The sequence below is a fragment of the Haemorhous mexicanus genome, chromosome 3 (assembly GCF_027477595.1).
Source record: "Haemorhous mexicanus isolate bHaeMex1 chromosome 3, bHaeMex1.pri, whole genome shotgun sequence".
NCBI lineage: Eukaryota > Metazoa > Chordata > Aves > Passeriformes > Fringillidae > Haemorhous > Haemorhous mexicanus.
In genome coordinates, this window is record NC_082343.1 from 116,392,197 (window position 1) to 116,404,486 (window position 12,290).

Genomic DNA, 12,290 nt, shown 5'->3' on the forward strand with positions numbered 1-12,290 from the left:
GTGACCTGTGAAACATCCACTCCAAAGCTCACCCACGCTGCAGCATCTGCACAGCCCTCGCTGCCTCTCCCAGGTCTGGAGATGTTTCATGGCAAGCTCGGAATGCTGACAGCTTACAAAATAAAAATCTGCCTTTTTTTTTTTTTCTTCAAAGCCACCAATTATTGTCCCTGAAACTCTGGTCTCTTGAGGCAAAGGAGCCAAGGAATTAGGGCATGTGGCAATGGGATGCCCAAATCCATCAGGCAAACAAACCACTGTCCTGAGAGTCACAGAATTGTCTGGGTTAGAAGGAACCTCAAATATCATCTCATTCAACCCCCTGCCATGGGCAGGGACACCCTCCACTAGAAGAGAGCTTAAGAGTTTTTTTTTTAATTTTAATGTAACCTCTGGAAAACATCAAACTCTTCATAGAATAAATGCCACTTTCTGATTAAAGTGAAGGTCCTTGTCTAATAAACACTATGTAATTAATATGATGGAAAAATTCCAGCATATATTAATATTTCATTCTGATCACTGTCATTAAAGCAATAACAGCATCCCAGCAGAGGCTCACCCCAAAAAAAAGTGTCATTTCTCCCTACTCTCCACCAGAGAAGAGGTGGCAAGTCTCTGTTCTAACTTCATTTCATATTTTATTAGTTTTTACAAGCCAGCTATGCTAAAGGGTTGCAAAAGTAATTTAAACTGCAGTTGTCAGCAGAAGTGAAGGACATTGTGGGATACATTTTATTCCAGCTCTTTTATTGCCTAGCTCCTTGGAGTGATTCAAGCAGCTTAAGGATTTTAGAGGCACTGTCACAAGTTTCTGGCCCATCTCAAGCTGCTATTTGAACAACAACAAAAAAAAAGTACCCAAAAACTCCTAGTTTCAAAGAACTGGCTGGACCAGCAGAAGCTGTTCAAGACTCAGCAACTCCTGAATGCCACCAAATTGTTCCCTCACGGGGACAGGCACTTTCTGCAATGTTATTCCCACTTGGCAGAAGGGGAGGGGGATCCATAAAACAATAAAACAGGGGGAAATGCTGATTTCTGCATCTCTGCCAAACCCCAGGAACACACAGAAACACGTCGTGACTCTCCCCACCATCAGGAGCCAGCAGTGCTCTGTCACATCTGCTGGGACACAGCAAGGCAGGTGACAAGCTGGAGCACAACGAGGCTGGCACAAACCCAATCCAGGAAAGCCTCCAGGAGTGCTGGCCAGAGGAGAAATGTTTTGAAGATTCCTGAGCCAGCACGCTCCTGTCCCAGCAGCACCCCAGGGCTCTGCTGGACTCTTCCCTATGATCAAAAAGCAAATGAATTCCTTGAACTCAGGGACCAGCCTCACCACCCCAGGCTGGTGGGAAATGTTGGTTTTCATCCCCATTGATTGTTTTGCCATGAATCCACCCATGCCCATCCTTGTGAAATCTCTCCTTTGACAGAAAGATCTGTTGCTGCTTTCAAGAGTGATAGTTTGGATGTCTCTCTGCTCTGCTGGTTGGTATTGTCCCCACAAAAGGCGAGCAGGGAAGTTCCTGTCACTTCAACATCTCCTTTATACATGCTGGAGTAAAAACCCTCCCCGGGCTGTGAGATTTATTTGTTACTGGATGGCATGGAGTGGTGTAAAACTGGGATGTTTTAAATCCAGGTTTTGCTCCCAGATGGGAGCACAGCTCAGGTGTGGGACATGAGGGGCTGCTCTGTTCACTCACTCGTCCAGTGGTGGCCTCAGTCAGCTGCCCTGGACACTGCAGGGCTGGAGGGGAGGAACACCCTGCTGCTGAGACGTCTGCTGGCTGCTTCCTGGCACAGGACTCCATTCCAGATCCCATTAGGGAAACCATCCCAGGAAAACAGGGAAATGTTACTGTCTCAGTTTGGAAAGACAGGTGTCTGCTAAGGAAGGCAGGAGCCTCCCCTGAAATGGAGAATGGGAACCCTCCCCGCCCCTCCAAATTGTAAATAAATAAAAAATAAAATATAAATTTTAACTTAAGGGGCTCTTGGGCAAAAATAGGGGAGCAGGAAATAACAGTTCTTTAACAGGGAAGAAAAATAAAAAGATAAAATAAACAATGCAGTAAACCAAAGCAACACTGACAGAGCCAGAACACAACCTGACACCCTGCTGGTCAGGGTGCTGGCAGCAGTCCCATTGGAATTGTGGCTGCAGCCCTCCTGGAGTGTCAGGAGTGGCTCTGCTGGAGCAGAGATCCTGTAGAAAAGAGGGCAGTCTTCCTCTGAAGGTCCAAAAGAGGCAGCTGTTCCTCTGGGAAATCCAGCGGAGGATCTGTGTTGGTATTCCAGAATCTCCAGATTATACCCGGGTAGGAGTGCTTGGCTCCTCCCTCTGGGTGGAGCCTGTCCCAATGGGATGCTGTGGTTCTTATCAGCCATGCAGTGACACTCAATAGCCTCTTATCAGCAGATGTCCCCTCTTGAGGGAGGAGTGATTGTGGAAGAGATAAGGCAAACTGCCCACTTGACACAAGACAACTGCCACACAGATGGACCTGGAACACCTCTTGCCTTGCAGTCTGGAACAGCTCCTTTGTGGGAGGGTGGAAGGAACAAGGGCTGCTCCTGGTCAGAGCACTGCAGGGCTTTGGGCAGCAGACAATGGTGGGACTGAGCTTGGTGTCCTCACTGTCCCCAGGGTGCTGAGCTTTCCTGAGGTCCCCATCTCCTACCCACACACAGCAAGCCATGAAACACACGTGGGTCACCCCATCCCAGCTCTTGGGGTGCTTGCAGAGAGGGAGAGCCAAGGAAGGGCTCACAGGGACCTGCATTGATCCTGACTCAGCGGGGAGGGGACACTGCTGGGCCCTGGTCACTCCATGCCATGGGCAGAGGAGAGAAATCCTCATCCTCACCCCATCCAGCCTGGCCTTGGGCACTACCAGGGATCCAGGGGCAGCCACAGCTTCCCTGGGAAACTCGTGCCAGGGCCTCCCCACCCTCACAGGGAACAATTCCTTCCCAAAACCCCATCCAGCCCTGCCCTCTGGCAGTGGGCAGCCAGCAGGATATCCGATGATGCCACACAAGTATTGGAGCACAGATCATTCTCAAGTGTCCCCTGCTGTGGGTCCCTCCATGTCCCCTTCAGCACATGCAGACATTGTGCCAGGAGAGGCCCATGGCTCCCAGAGCTTAAAATCTGTGAGGACAAGCAAAACTTACTTTGCAAAGAAACATCTTTTAAGCAGACTTTGCAAAGAAACATCTTTTAAGCAGAGGGAAAGTTGGACTTTGGCATTTTTAAGTCTGGGACATGTTTTAATGTATTAAAAAGTTTTTCAGGTCACCTTTGATGCAGAGTTGTCTGGAAGGGGGAGGCTGTCAGATGGTGTCTTAGCAAGGGAATATCTGTTCCCTGGGCACGGACTCAGAGCCTTGTGAACCCCCTATGGCACCTGAATATTCCATGGTTGTACTCCAAGCCCCACGGACACTCCTTTGATGTGGTGAGCTGCAGCTCCTAAAGGTCTCTGGAGATCACAGGAATCTATGTGATGGGATGAATTTAGTGGATAAGGAGCCTTCCATCCTTTGAAACAGAACTTTGCTGTTGTTATCTTTTCTAAAGAACATTTTAATTGCCTTTTTTTTCTTTTTTTCCCCCATGCCTGACGCAGAGAGCAGCTGTGGAGAGATGCCCAGGAAGGCTCCTCTGCTCCACAGGGAATCCAGCCCTGCTCTTACACACATGGTCTCTTCCTGGCCTCTCCTGCTTGCTGCTCCAACATAAACAAGACCTACATCCTCCTGGAAATTAAACCCAGCCTCTCAGATATGTACACAGATCTCCTCCTGCCCTGCAGGAAGCAGGGATGGAGAATTTGCAGCCCCAGGTGGCCTGGAGCCATCCCTGTTCATGGGGGAGGGAACACACGGCACTAAATGGCATCTTGGGATATTTAATGCTCTCAGTTTTATTTTTTGACCTCATCTCTTCACCAGCCAGAGAAATTTGTCCATTTTCCTCTGCTCATCCTCACACAGCTCACCAAAAAGCTTTTTCCTTTACTCCTGTCACAAAAGCATCCCAATCTGCCTCCATCTCACTCTTCCCTGACAATTATCTCCACTTGCTTCCCTATTTTCTCTTCTTTCAAGGCTGTTATCCAAGCTGGTTTTTTCCTTCCCTCACCTGCCTGCACCACCATTACTTCTCCCACTGTCAGAGGTGCCACTGCCAATCTAAAAGTTGGTTTCAGTACAATTATTGAAGCTCATTCTCCTGCACTAAAGCAGACAAATATTACAACCTAATACAGAAATATGCCCAGGAAATCATTCCTGGGATACTCCAACCTGAACTGAAGGCCAACATGATGGAGACAGAACAACACAAGCCCAGATCCACAGCTCTGGAAAGCATTCCTGGCACTCCCACTCCAAGTGCCATTAAGGAGATGCCAAAGTCCAGCAGATGTTTGGACAACACAAAACATTAAACTGAGCTCTGATATTTAAGAGCAGAAAAATTTCCCAGGCTAATTCAGGCAACGTGTCCCATAAAAATGGCCAAAAAAACCCTCAGGGTCCATTAACTGCATTTGCTCTCCAGCATTTGCTCCTGAACTGTTTATGCACAGAGGTTACCCAGCACATTAATCCTTCCAGAAAAGAACATGTAGAGCAGAGCTGGAAATGAAAGAGTGCTTGGGAATCCTGTTATTATGAGTGGGATAACACAGGAGGGGTCTGTGGGGGGAGAAATCCCCACAAGAAAATTCCAGAGAGCCCTTATTTCCCACAAAAACCTGTTGTTGCAAGCAGAGAGAAAGTCAAAGATTTTATGATCCCATTGTGAGACAGGAATTTTAACAGGCTGGTGAAGGATAAACTGTTAGTTTCTTTCATAAACCTGAACAAAACCAAGTGATTTCCCAGAAACAAATTGGGAAATTATCCTCCCTGGCCCCAAGAGTCAAGTCCAAACCTGCCAAGTTTCTCTTGCCTTGTCCTTATCCTGTACCTTCACAGACTTTGCTGGGCTGGGCTCAGACTCAGATCCAAATTTAGGCAGGTTGGAGATGCCCTAAAAGCTGCTGAGTCACCAGAAGGGAAAGGGATTTAAGGTAATAGTTTACCTTCAGCTGAGCAGGAGCCTGCCAGCACACAAGGCAGGGTGTAACTCAGGCTGGAAATGCTCCACTGAGAGCTCAGTGTGCTCCCAATCACCCACCCCAGATGCCAAAATTCTCCTTTCATGCCCTCTTGCAGGAGACACAACTCTCAGCCTTGACCTTTGGATGGCCAAGTGACCACTGAAATCCCAAAGGGACAAAGATTCCCTTTAAAAATCCCTGAATTCCCTCAGCAAGCTGAAGTCTGAAAACCACAGAGAGGAAAAGAAGGAATGCACAGGGATTTCCAACGTGGAAATGAGGGTGGATGAGGAAAACAGGACATTTATCATGGAACTGTTACTCCTAACATTTATCAACAAGGAGTAGCAAGACAAAAGACAGTATTTCAGTTGGGTATTTGGAATAATTTCTTCCCCAAAAGAGTTGTCCAGCTCTGGCACAGCTGCCCAGGGCAGTGGTGGAGCCCCCATCCCTGGAGGGATTTAGAATCCACGTGGATGTGGGACTTTGGGACAAGGATCAGTGGTGGCTTTGGCAGAGTTGGACTCAATAATCTTAGAGAAGTCTTCCAACCTAAATGATTCCATGATTAGGACTTAAAATTTGAGAGGAAAGAAGGAATTTTTTCCCCCTAATCTAACTTAGAAAAACTTTGATAAAGAAATCACTTTGCACACACTTCAGAAGCTCAAGACATTCAGGGGTAAAAACTGAACCTTGGTGCTCCTTTTCACCTGAACCAACAGCTGGGATTTTACAAATCCTTTTCACCTTAAACCAGCTGAGTGGCACAGAGAATTACCACGAAGTCAGGGATGCTCAGCAGGGGTAAATGAACTGCTGCAAAGAATAACTCGAGGCACATCAGAATCTGTCTTGGCACAGTTCTTCCTTCTCCAGCAGGAAGAACACATAGAAGTGGCAACAATCCCCTTCCAGAAAATTGTCCTAAGCTCCCAGCCCACTGCCAAAATCCATTTGAAAGGAACTGATCCAAGCAAGAACTTCCAGGATTTTATGGTGCAAAGCCACCCTCTGTTCCATGACAGCATTTTGCTTTCACAGCAGAAAAGGTGCCTTGAGATTCTGTCTTCAAGAAAGGCAATGGAAATTTCCTTTGCTCGCTGCCACCAAACTGGTGTCACCCTCTCTGGATATCTCAGCATTCCCACAGGTAAAGAAAAAGCAAGTTCAACCTCCAAAGATAAATTCAGAGGCAGCAAATCCATCCCCTCCTGGGAGTTTGCTCCAGTGATTCATCCCTGCCCATGTCTACCTTTCAATGTCACCTTCCAAGCAGCTTCTCCCCATCCTCTCCCCAGAGAAGGGATTCAAGTTTTGGTCTCCCTCCTGACCCACAAGAACAGTGGGAGAGTTTAAAAGTTCAATTCTAGATATTTTCACCCTGATCCAAAAGCTGCCCTGCTGCTCCTTCTGCAGGATCTCCAGCTTTTCCCACATCTATTTTAACACATGGATATCGGAGCTAAATAAGCTACTTGAACAGTATTTTCAGAAATTCAGCTTTTGGAGTAAAAACATTCTTTGTTCATATTTCCCAGCTCACATGTCCATAGATGGCATTAAACACTTGTTATTTGGGGAACTGAAGCAGATTTGGCTGCTCAGTCCAACCACAAGAACCTTTGCAGAGCAGCTGTTCCTGGAGGGCTGAGCCCTCTGCCCCAGGCACAGCCCACCCTGCTCACTCCATCCTCCAGTTTAAAAATCAGCTGGATTGCTCCAAGTCATTTTTCATATTCTTGGAACAATTTATTACTCCACTGGTGTTGTGAACTCCACAGATTTCCTTGTTCTCTGCACTAGATGAAAATCACAAGGGCCAGGATGCAGCTACACCTAAGAACTCCCATGATCACATTTACAGCTTTATCACAGCCTTTCCATGACTTTTATTTCCTAACCTGATGAAAAAAGAGCAGAGACAGGGGCTCACAGGATCTTCATGACAGCTCTGATGCTGTCTGGCCACACAAAGATGGATTTGTTCAGAGCAGCTCTCAGAGAACCCACTCCTCCCTATGAGCACAAATTTGACACTCAATTTCTTTTCACTACAGACAAGAGAAAATTGATTAAGCACAAGAAGCGGTCCTTAAAAAATGAATCTGCTTATCTGCTCTCTATCAAACAAAAATAACCTGAAAAACTGGCAAATCTGAGTGCTTGCCCAGCAGATAAGGCAAATCATCCTTCAGTGACTGTCACATTTTCCTCCTGTTACCTGGAATTCCTGCAGGCTTTTGTCACCACAGGAACGATGAGTGGTGCCACCAGCAGCGATGTTTAATTCTGTAACTTCAACATGTGCAAAACTTTTATTAGGAGGCTGTGAAGTGCAGAGCTCTGCTCCTTTTGTCACAGGCTCCATCTCAAAGTCAAGCAGGTTTTTGTTGGTTTGGTTTGGTTTGTTACTCAGGAACATCTCCTGCACTAATTCCTGCTGGGTTACCTGAGCATGGGGGACATTTGTGGTCATCTCAGCCATTGTGCCAGGAAAAATTTCCTGTATCAGGAAGACAGGTCCAAAACACTCTGTAATGCCTCACCATGTTTATTTTTCTTGCAGGTCACCACCACCTCCACCAAAAGAAAAATAAAGGTTTTTATCCCCATTGTCCCCATGAGGCTCCAAGCCAAGAACCCAATGCACCATCCCACCTGCAGCCTGGATTCCTACAGAAATACCATTTGTACATCTGTGTTTTCTAAAATCTTCTGAAGCTGTTTCCACCCAAATCTGGCTCTTAAAGCACCAACATTGTCCATCCACAAGGACAGGAATCTCAGAGGATGGGCAAGGACCTGCAGCTTCTGCTCAGATTTTAGTATATCACAGAATGGTTTGGGTTGAAAGGGACCCAAAAGCTCATCCAGTTCCACCCCCTGGCATGAGCAGAGACACTTTGCACTGTCCCAGGTTGCCCCAAACACCACCCTTAAACACTTTCACATTTCCATTTCCATACAGGGATATTTTACCATCCTCACCACCATCCACCTATATATACATATGGATTTTCACATCCAGGCACACACAGAGAGGACAGGTCCCACTGAATTCCATCATCCCTGCAAAACTAAATCCAGGCTGTTCAAAACCAGTGCTCTGGGAAGAATATTTCTGAAGAGATTGTTCCCAGCAGCTTCCCCAAAATGACACAGTCCATGGGAACAGCGAGGACAGGATCCAACCCCAGGGTGGTATTTAGTGATGATTAAGAAATACAGCTTTTCTCCCTCCTCTCCCTCTTAATTCCCTGCCCTTGTTCCCTCAGTGTTTTCAAACTGGCCCAGCTTTGGTGGATTTTTATGGGAACTGCAAATGAGGTATTTGCCAAATATCCAGTCATTGCTCCCAAGTGCAGAGGCACCGTGACTTGAATTGGTCACCCTGCCTTTATTTGTATTTATTTTTAATTGTAAGGAAATGTATTTTCTCAGTCTCATCCTCCAAAACAGCTGAACAGTTTGCATTACAGTCTTCCCAAAAAGCACCAACAAGCAACTAGCTGGAATGTTCTACCTGAAGTTTGGCATGATATGAACAATTGAAAACAGCTTTTTCAAACAGAGAAAAAGCTTAGGAATGCCACCATTCCCCTCTCCCAGATTGAGAACATCCATCAATCCCCTCTCAGGGCTCCTCACCCACCCTCCTCTGCAGCTCTGCTTTTTGCAATACCCAATTTAGGCTGCCTGCTCCTTTGGAAAAGAGCTCAACAAAAAGTTTATATGTCCATAAAATACACATCCGTGCTGCTTTGCACCCAAAACCATCATGAAGGTATTGGTTTCACACAGCCACCCCAACAAGTTTTTAAAAATTCCCTTCAGATGCCCATGCACAGGCCACCAGCAGGATTTCTGAGCTGGCAGAACATGAATGTGTGTTGTGATACATTATTCACATTTCCATAATCAGGATTTCACGTTACTCAAAAGCAATTTGGTGTTTGGTTTGGTTTGTTCTTGTTTTTTTTAAGTCTCCAGCAAACCCCGAAGCCGGGGATGAAGAAGAGGAAGAGCAGGTCAAACATGGCCAGACATTATTTTTACATGATCCTCACCCAATTCTATTTCTCCACACCAAAAAAAATCCCTCTCACAAAAATCAGATGGCACCGTAACCAAGCCCACCACGAAAAATAAGGCACCAGAAGGGGAAGGGATGGGGCAGGATGCTGACTCATCTGATGCTGCCACTCTTGTCTCAGCTCATTATTTCAGGCAGCCTGGGCTCCCCATGAGGTCCCACGGAGCACTAATGACTTAATCAAGGGACCTCCCTGGGGCTGAGGGAGATGCTCATGAATAACAGCATCAAATCAAAGCCTGGGAAATCAGTGGCACCCTATGGAAAACTGATGGGATCAGCTGGTAAATCCTTAGGCTGGGAAGTGGTGCCTCGCTCCTGCCTCCGACCAAAAAATTGCCCTGACTAGAGCTGGAGGCACAAGGAATGCTAAAAAGCCAAAAGTGGGGAGCTGGGTGCCAGAAGACTGCAGGAAAACTGATCCACACCTTTGGATAGTGCCACGAGGGACAGGACACAGGGAATGGGACAAGGCAGGGTTAGATGGGATATTAGGAAGGAATTCTTGGCTGGGAGGGTGAGGAGGCCCTGGCACAGGGTGCCCAGAGAAGCTGTGGCTGCCCCTGGATCCCTGGAAGTGTCCAAGGCCAGGCTGGATGGGGCTTGGAGCAGCCTGGGATGGTGGGACGTGCCCTGTCCATGGCAGGGGGTGGGATGAGATGACCTCTAAAGTCCCTTCCAACCCAAACCATTCTGGGATTCCATGTTTCCAAGGCAGGAGTACTTGTGCACATCCACAGAATTTCCGAAGTTAAAGGCACATTTCTTGAGCAATCTCATTTTCAAGCCAAACAGGACAGCAACTTTACAGTCACCAAGCTCCTCGTGCACACTCAGTGCTGCAAAATCTGCAATGGCTTCAAATTCTTCACTATTAACATATTCTCCATATTAATCTTCCCCAAATGATCCATACTGGGAATTTATGTATGACTCAGTATTAAAATCCAGTGTAACTGTGTCTCTGAGCATGTCATGGAGCTTAAATACAGGCGAGCAGAGGGCATTAAGAGGCTGCTGAGAATCATTTTCTAGAACATTGGAAAGGACAAACTGTTTTTATGAGTGTGTGTTTTACAGTCTGTTTTTTCAAATTACATCTAAAATAGTTCCCAGATGGACGTTGTATCATTCCAGCTTCAATCTAAGGAATATTTTATTTTAAAAAATTAGAAATTAAATAAAAAGAGGTGAAACTTCAGGAAATCTGAGTCCACTGAAAGGTCAACAGTGTCTTGTGCTGCTCAGAGAGGACTCAGAGACACGGTGAAAAAAAACCTTGAGACTTTTTTCTGAGCAAAGATTCAAATAATAAGGAAACAGTCCTAAAACAGTAGCATCAAAGTTTGTCCTTAATTCCACAATGAGTGCATCAGACTGTGGCAAATTTCTTTACAAAGCTCCAGGCATCCACGAGAGAAAAAAGGATTCCCTTGTCCACCATGTTCTCATCACTGCCTCCAAGTAGCTCTCCTGAAAATCACTATTTTCCATTCTTTTAAAGTATCCCATACAGCTGTGACATGGCTCTAACACTCTTCCCAACTCACAGCACCTCCAAAACTGGAACTCAGCTTTTAATGAGCATCAGCAGTGATTCCAGTGCTGGAGAGGTGATGCAGATCCCTCTGGTTTTGCCAAGCAAACTAATGCTTGGAAAAGCAGAGAGCAGGAGAAGAAACCAGGATGCTTTAGATGGAGCCGTAGATGAGGGTAAAAGTGCAATCAGCACCTGTGGCTTGATTTACAGGTATTATAATACAAATACCCTCAGGTATTTGTGATCTGTCTGGACAAACGTAGGAGGGGTTTGATTACAGGACCCCAGGGATGGAAAAAGCAACTCCCTTGGCAACTTCCAGCCTGGCTGCTGCAGGACAGGAAGGAACAGGAGGGGAATCATTACAAACACTTGCTCTTCCACAGTGCAGAAGGAATAACTCTTGTGCCCTACACACTGAGCATGGTTTGGGCTTACTCTCCGTCCAGCCAGGATGGCCACAGGCCTCTCCCAAACACCCCCTGGGTGTCCTGGCCATATCCCAGACATGGCTATCCATGGCTCAAGAGCAGCCCAGCACTCCTCAGCATGTCACCCTCCAGCCCCCTGCCAGAGCCAGACCCCTAGGGATGACCAGGGGACAGAGTGAAACAAACAGATGTGCTTAGAGAGAAAGGAACTAAAAGCAGATTCACATTTCCTTCACTCTCACTTCCTGTCTGTGGAGCTGATCTCCGACCTGCTAGTGCTGTCCTTACTCCTTCAGCTTCTGGCTCCTACCCCAGCCTTCCTAAATTCCTCATCCATTATAGAATCATGGAATATCCAGGGTTGGACCACGAGGATCTCAATCCAACCCCGGCTCTGCACAGACACCCCAACCATCCCACCCTGTGCATCCCTGAGAGCATTGTCCAAACACTCCTGGAGCTCTGGCAGCTTCTGGGCTGTGCCCATTCCCTGGGGAGCTGTTCCAGTGCCTGACACCCTCTGGGGGAGGAACCTTTTCCTGATATCCAACCTAAACCTTCCTGCCACAGCTCCAGCCCTGCCCTGTGTCCTGTCCTGCTCACAGAGAGAGCAGAGCTGCCCCACTGCTGCCCCTCAGGAGGAATTATCCAGCCACCCTCCCTTCTTTCTGACGTCCTCCCATCCACACCAAATCCCATCTGACATTACGAATTCTGCTGAGCACAGAGATCCCATTACAGCAAATTACCAAAATGTTGCTCAGCTTTGCAGCTTAGAGAGGATCAAGTTATGCCCCAGCTCACTCCTGTCAGCACCAGCAGGAAAGCTCCACTCTGCCTCATGAGGGACAAAAACCATTCTGGACAAACCAGAGAGCTGGGAGGGAAGAGTGAGGAAAAATTATCTCATTTCTGGGTAGAAATAGTGCTGTCAGCAGCAGGCAGACACACCATGCCAGAAGGAGTTATCCCTTCTCCAAACAATTTTAGGCAGCACAGTCAGGAGTGGCAGCACCAGCTTATTCCACGCTTGCTCCCTCCTAAAATCAATTTTCCAGCCACACATCCATAGTTCATCTGGCAAGTGGCCGTGTCGTTGC

The 12,290-nt window shown here is 47.0% G+C and overlaps 1 protein-coding gene across 8 annotated transcripts in view; it reads right to left on the minus strand.

The window, feature by feature from the left end:
* Nucleotides 1-12,290, minus strand: part of EXTL3 (exostosin like glycosyltransferase 3) — a 136,138-nt gene that overhangs the window by 51,609 nt on the left and 72,239 nt on the right. The window lies entirely within an intron of this gene.